Source organism: Silene latifolia, chromosome 4 (assembly GCF_048544455.1).
Source record: "Silene latifolia isolate original U9 population chromosome 4, ASM4854445v1, whole genome shotgun sequence".
NCBI lineage: Eukaryota > Viridiplantae > Streptophyta > Magnoliopsida > Caryophyllales > Caryophyllaceae > Silene > Silene latifolia.
Window position 1 is genome coordinate 96,903,037 of NC_133529.1, and position 7,395 is coordinate 96,910,431.

The 7,395-nt window shown below is 40.8% G+C and overlaps 1 non-coding gene across 1 annotated transcript; it reads left to right on the forward strand.

The window, feature by feature from the left end:
• The first annotated feature begins 5,052 nt into the window (after positions 1 to 5,052).
• On the forward strand, positions 5,053 to 5,159 carry LOC141654330 (small nucleolar RNA R71). The gene has a single exon (XR_012547891.1). It is a non-coding gene; the product is annotated as a small nucleolar RNA R71 (small nucleolar RNA).
• Positions 5,160 to 7,395: the final 2,236 nt, after the last annotated feature.

Here is a 7,395-nt window from a genome sequence, read left to right on the forward strand (position 1 = left end):
ATGACGGAGAGGATAATTTAGATTACCTCCCGTTGTGTATGCATTAACTTCCCCAAACCGAGTGAGACACTATTGCTAATGTTCAAGGATGGGTATAGTTCATGCACACACTATGCTATGCATGAAACTAGTTTGTCATTTTGGATTTTACAAATGGGAACAATAAGAACACCTCAATGGTACCGAGGTGTGAGTCCTTTGATGTTGCTAGGACTAAACCAACAATGATCAAAATGAAATAAAATACAAAGAGATATAGACAAACCATGGGAGTGTAGGAGTCTCCAAGGCTTGCTAGTCCTCCATCATGCTATCATCATCACCACTTCCCTCATGAGAAGTGGTCACATTGCCACTTTCCTTGTCACTTTCTTCATCATCTTGTTCATCATCATCTTCACCATCTCTTTCTCCATCTCCTTCTCCATCTCCTCTTGCTTCTTCCTCAATATTATCATCAATTTCTTCACCATTTCCAACAACCTCATTGTCTTCCACCACGTCCCTAGATGCACCCGGAAACAAGGCTTCTTTATCCGCCCAACTAGGCAAAGGACAAGATGGATCAAGGAGTCCTTGCCTAGCTAAATGTAGGAGGGGAGGATATTGAGCCAAATATGCATTCTTCCGATCTTCATAAGCTTGCTTGTGCATTGCTTGCATAAGAAGAGTGACATAGTCTTTCCTAATTTCAACTCCTTCCGGTTTGAACTCTTCATACACAAAGGGGTAAGGCGGTATAACAATGGAAGAGGAGGGGGTTTCATGATCACCCTTTTGTTGTTGAATGATGTACTCGGCTTCTTCGGATAGGGGAAGTAGATAGTTGGTCCGGTGGACACTTAGACGACAAATCTTCGAGGGTAAGGTGAATGATCGAGCCTCACTAGTAAGCCATCCACACTTGGTGTCAAGGGGGTTTTGAGCAACCCACTTGAACTTGTTAATCATGGTAGGCATATCAATAAGATGGCCACCTTCCTTTGCCTTGTACTTGCTATCCTTATTGAAATTAGGATCAAAGTGCTTGGCTAGGACCGTGACTAGGCCGCCATTAACAATAACGGTTGTACCCTTCTTCCCACTATCAACATTAAGCCATCTATCAACCAATAGCCTCAAAGAATTGAAAGGCTTGGTGTGAATTCTTCCGACATTCAAAGCCGATTCAAGGAGAATAAAATCAAGTCTTGTGAAATGATTGGTGTCTTTCCTAGCAATTATGGTATTTCCCACAACTTTGTGCCATACTCTTATGCCCGGATGATGGACCAAAAGAGCACGACAAGCATGAAAATCATCAAATTTCTTCCCGGAGATTGCCTCCCAAAGAGGCTCGGGGTCATACTTTCCATAATGCTTAAGATATCTCGATTCATCGCTAAGACCCAAAATTTCACCTAATTCCTTAAAGGTAATGCGTCTACTAGTGTTAGCTAGACGAAACTCAAGATTTTCCCTATTCTCAACTTTGGTAACTTTTAAAGAACTTAAGAATTCCAAGACAAGGGAAGGGTATGTCGATTCCTTTGTTTCAAACAATTTCTTCAAACCCATGGCATTGAAAAAGGCTTTTGTTTGTTCAAGAACACCCAATTTCTCCAAGGCATCTTTACATATGAATTTGGTGGATTGAATTGATTTCATAGCAAACTTGACAAATGTATTTCTATGGGTATCGGAAATAAAAGTTACCTCCGGATAATGCAAGAGTTGATCGATTACCGGAGTAGAAGGTGATGCTCCCATAGAAGTTTGTTGTTGTTGTTGCACTTCCAAGTTTGGTGTTGATACCACCATTGCCAAAGCTTTCTTTGTTTGGAGAGCTTTTTGCCTTTGAGAGAGAGCCTTTGCCTTTGGTGCCTTTGTTGCTCCCTTTGTCCTTGCCATTTGATGAACTAACCAAGAAAAGAATCAAAAATCTTCAATTTGTAGAATGCCCAAATCGATTTGAAGGTGAAAGGCTTTGCCTTTATGAAATCAAAAATCGACTCAAAGGTTGAAGATTTTGTTCTTGGTTTTGATTTTTATTGAAGATGGAGTGATTGATTTGTTGTTTGAAGGATGGTTTGATTTGATTTTGGTGGATTTTGTTGAGGGTTTTTGTTTTTGTGATGGAGAGGATGAGGGTTTTGATGTTGTGGGTAGTGTTTATGAATGAATGAAGGAAGGAATGAAGGTGGGAGGGTATTTAAAGAAGTCGAAATTTTCGAAAACGCAGGGGCAATCCGTGCGGATTAGGCCCAATCCGTGAGGATTCTGCAGCTTCAAAATTTTCAGAAGCTCGCCTAAAGACGGGCGGATTCTGGGGAATCCGCTCGGATTCTTCTGTGATGGGACGGGCGGATTTGCTTCAGGACGGACGGATTTGACCCGAGAGAAATTTCTTTGTTTTCTTGTGCAAAGACGGGCGTCTTCTTCACAAGACGGACGGATTCTATGAGACGGGCGTCTTTCCAGAAATCCGCTCGGATTCTTCAACAGTCAAGAAATTTTCAATTTCAGCTCAGCTCAGGACAGGCGTCTTCTCAGCAGGACGCTCGGATTGTTGAAGACGGGCGGAATTCTGGGAATCCGCTCGGATTCTGGTCCTTTGTACCCGGATTCATTTCATTCGTGCACAATGCATTTCCCTTTACCATTCTTCCATTCTTCTTCATTTCTTGTGTTCTTCATTGTGGGGGCACTACTAAGGCATGGATAGCCTAGGCAATTCCCATCCCCACACTAAGGTAAAGCACTACACATCAATTGAAGTCGTTAGTCCCTCCCTCACTTCTCTCTTACATGACAATTATTTTGATCAAAGTAAATAAAAATCCAAAAATGACAAAAATGCAATACAAGAATTGAAATGTAAGTTAGGGAGTTAGAAATATTTACAAGTGGTGGTTTAGGGAGGACTCCACCAAACTCTCATTCTTGATGAGATGTCAAGGGGGCATGTTCAAGGTGTTGTTGATGTTGCTCAACACCTTGAAAAAGTAATCAAAAGCTTGTTCATTATTATGGTAGAGGTCCTCAATAGACCGTGCCCCTTGTTGTTGATCATGATCGATGGCGTGCCCAATGTAGGGATTAAAAATCCCTTCAAATTCGTCGTCCCAAAGACCACAAACTTCATTGAGTTGATCATTGAAAATCTCTTGCTTAGATGGAGACAACTCTCCCAATTTCTTCTCTTGGCCAATGAGGCCATCCTCTTCTTCCTTGGTTGATTTTGATGAGCTTTGCAAGCTCTCCTTGTCACAATTCACTTGCTCTTTGAATGGAGCATCTTCAATTTTCTTCCTCCATTGGAGTTCCGATCTCTTCCTTTCATCTTTTCGGCTATAATGATCAAGCATGAAACATGGCTCATGCAAACGAGGAGCTCTCATGGTCTTGTCGAGATTAAAAGTTATGCTTTCATCTCCCACTTCTAGAGTGAGCTCTCCATGTTTCACATCAATCACCGCACCCGCGGTGTGTAGGAAAGGTCTTCCTAAGATGATTGGAATGTTGGAATCTTCCTCCATATCAACAATGACAAAGTCCACCGGGATGAAAAACTTCCCAATTCGCACGGGGACATCTTCCCATATCCCTAACGGTGTCTTCGTCGATCTATCGGCCATTTGGAGCGTGATATTGGTGCATTTAAGCTCTCCCATCCCCAACCTTTTACTTACCGAGTACGGCATGACACTCACACTAGCCCCTAGATCACATAAGGCTTTGTTGATCGTCGTGTCGCCAATGGTACACGGTATTGAGAAGCTTCCCGGATCCTTTAACTTTGGAGGTGAACTCCCTTGAAGTATTGCACTACTCACCTTAGTGAAGGCGATAGTCTCAAGTTTCCGGATCGACTTCTTCTTTGTGAGGATATCTTTCATGTATTTTGCATAGGCCGGTACGTGATTGATTAATTCCGTGAAAGGAATTGAGACTTCTAAATTCTTCACAATCTCCATGAACTTTCCAAGTTGATCATCAAATTTGGGCTTGGCTTGACGACTTGGAAAAGGAAGTCTAATCACAATGGGCTCCTTCTCTTTGGCCTTGTCTTCATTTTTCTTTGAACTTTCTTCTTTTGATGATTCCCCTTCTTTGGGGCTTTGCACAATTTCTTCCTTTTCACTAGCTTCCACAACTTCATCCTCAACTTGCTTCTTCGGTGCTTCATACCTTGTACCACTTCTCAAGTGAATGGCACTAACCGTTTCATGTCTAGGGGGATTACTTTGAGGTGGTAATTGCCCCTTTTGTCTTTGTGAGCTTGAAGATGCTAGTTGAGTCAATTGTGTTTCCAACATCTTGGTGTGAGCTAGAATGTTGTTGATGGTGGTGTCCTTTGCTTGGCTATCTTTTTGCATTTGAGTGAAAAATTTTTGTTGATTCTTTTGCATTTGGAGGACCGCTTTTTGGACATCAAAACCTTGGTCATTTTGGTGATTGTATGGATTTTGATTTTGGTAACCTTGGTTTTGATTGTAAAAGGGTCTTTGATTTTGGTTTCTCATGGGTGGTGGAGTGTATGTTGTTTGAGGGTTTTGAACATTTTGGCTTTTGTATGAGAGATTTGGATGGAACTTGGTGTTTTCATTGTAAAAATTGGAATAAGGGGTACCACTCTTGTATGCTTGGAAAGCATTCACTTGTTCGGTTGTTCTCCTACACTCACTTGGGTCATGACCCAAAGTTCCACAATTCTCACATATCCCACTTGGGATTGATGAGGATGCCGTCATGGCATTGACATGATGCTTTGATGATTTTGAGTTTTCCTCAAGTCTAGCCATAGCTTGTTCAAACTTCAAGTTGATTGTGTCAATGTGAGCACTAAGTTGAGCACCCAATTGAGTAACGGAGTCCACTTCATGCTTTCCTCCTCTAGTAGCCTTGCGAGGTCTACTATATTGTGAATTATGGACCGCCATTTCCTCAATCTTGTTCCATGTTTGATTGTCATCAACTTCGGTGAACATTCCATTTGATCCCATATTGAGAATGTTCCTTGAATCTTCATATAAACCGTTCCAAAATTGTTGCACTAAAAACCATTCGCTAAGTCCATGGTGAGGACATGAGCGACAAATACCTTTGAACCGCTCCCAAGCTTCATACAAAGACTCTTCATCCCTTTGCTTAAAACCCGTAATTTGAGCTCTTAGCATGTTGGTCTTTTTCGGTGGGTAGAATTTTTTGTAGAAAGCTAGAGCCAACTTCTTCCAAGAATCTATTCCAAGGGTGGCCTTATCAAGGCCCTTCAACCATTGCTTTGCGGTGCCGATTAACGAAAAAGGAAATAAGACCCATCTAATTTGGTCTTGAGTCACGCCCGTTTGAGAGATAGCATCACAATAATTGCAAAAGGTTTCCATATGAGAATGAGGGTCCTCACTAGGCATTCCCCCGAATTGGCTCCTCTCAACTAGTTGGATGAAGGCGGACTTGGCAATAAAATTACCGGTGAGATGTTGTGGTGTAGGAGTACCATTTGGTAGATTCTCCTCGGTGGGTATAGAGTGTGACGAGAATTTAGGCATTGTAGGTGGATTTTGTGTGGTATTGTTTAATGGGTTCTCTTCTCCTTCTATTGCGAAAGGATTGACAAACTCACTAGTGGGTTGAACAACTTCACCAACACCTCTCAAATTCCTCCTAACAAGTCTCCTATTATTCGTCAAGGTTCTTTCGATTTCACGGTCAAAAGGTAACAAATCACTTTGTAACCTTCTAGACATGCAAAATATCAAACAACTCAAAAACAATTAGAACAAACCTTGAGGAGTTTTACTTCCCCAAGGTGAAGAAAGACACAACTAATAACAATAAAAAGAAATCTTAAATCAATTAAACACCGTCCCCGGCAACGGCGCCATTTTTGATCGATGCCATTTCGTGTTCACAATTTAAGTATATGTGGTCGTTGGTCAATGGTCGATACAAAACACAATTTATACTTCACAAACAACTCTACAATTAGTAAAGAGGCAAGTAAAGGTCGGATCCCAAGGGACGGGTATTGAAATGAGAATTCTATTGTAACTAGTAGTGTCTAGGGGTGTCACAAATTGGGTTGGTGTAGAAGGTCACTAAACTAAAATAACAATGAAAATAAACTAGCAAGATGAATAAAATAAGGGGTGTAAACAATTGATTAAAAGCACTAGGGTGTCATGGGATCATAGGGGAATCATGGGATATGATCATACAAACATGTTCTCAAATTATAAGCAAGCAATTATTGTTGTGATGGATTGAGTTGGGTTATGTCTTACAATCCTAGGAAAGTTTGGATCCCGGAGCCGAATCGATTAGATTGTACAACACCTACAAGTCGACTTAATCTTTCCTACTCAACACATGCATGGTCTAACAAGACTCGAGTTGGGTTATGTCTTACAAGTCTCATTGAAAAGATAGGAGATGATAGTAAATGCAAGGATTCATAGGCTTAACATTTCATCAAATATAACATGTGCATGAGTTGAGATCAAAACAAGCAAGCAAATAAGATATGAAGGCATATTAATTTAAGCATGAATCATCCTCATGATGGTTTCCCCTAATCACCCATTAAACCCTAGCTAAGAAACTACTCACTCATTATCATGTTGATCATGCTAGCAAGGTTGTCAATCATACCAACAATATGAAACATGATGAATAAATGAAAGTAATTAACAATAATTAAAAAGGGATTAAGAGATTATACCTACTAATGATTCCAATAATAAAGCAAGAATAATAGAAGTACTTGAATCCTAGATTGAGAGGTTGTCAATCTCCCAATAATAACCCAAATAATCTTCAATTACCCAAAATAAAGGATGAACAAAAGAGAGATTAAAGAACTAAAACTTGGATTAAAACTTGATTAATACTTGATTACAATATTGAAGAGAGATTTGATTGATATTAACTACTCTAATTATTGATAAGAAGAACATGCTCCTCTAATTAGCCTAATGGGGTATTTATAGTGAAAATTAGGGAGGATGCATTAGGGTTAACTAAGGGCTAAACTAGTAATTACACTTTTTAAGTTGAGCAAGGAGGACCCGGTATTTTCTGAGAGAAGGGCTTCTCTTTTCGTAGCTTGAAGAATGAAATCCGTCTTTGTGCGGGAATCGGGCGGATTAGAGTCGGGACGGCCGGATTTGGCGGTGCAATCCGAGCGGATTCAGGAGAGGGACGCTCGGATTGTTGAGGGGGAATCCGAGCGGATTCCAAGGAGGGACGCTCGGATTGTTCTGGCTGGACGGGCGGATTGTCTGCAATCCGTTCGGATTGTTGGTCAGCGTCAATTCTTCTACTTTTCTTCCCTTTTCTTCATAAATTCCTTGGGGACGCAAGGATCCTTTCTCAACATTGTTCTTCTACTATGATATGTACAAAGGCCTTCTA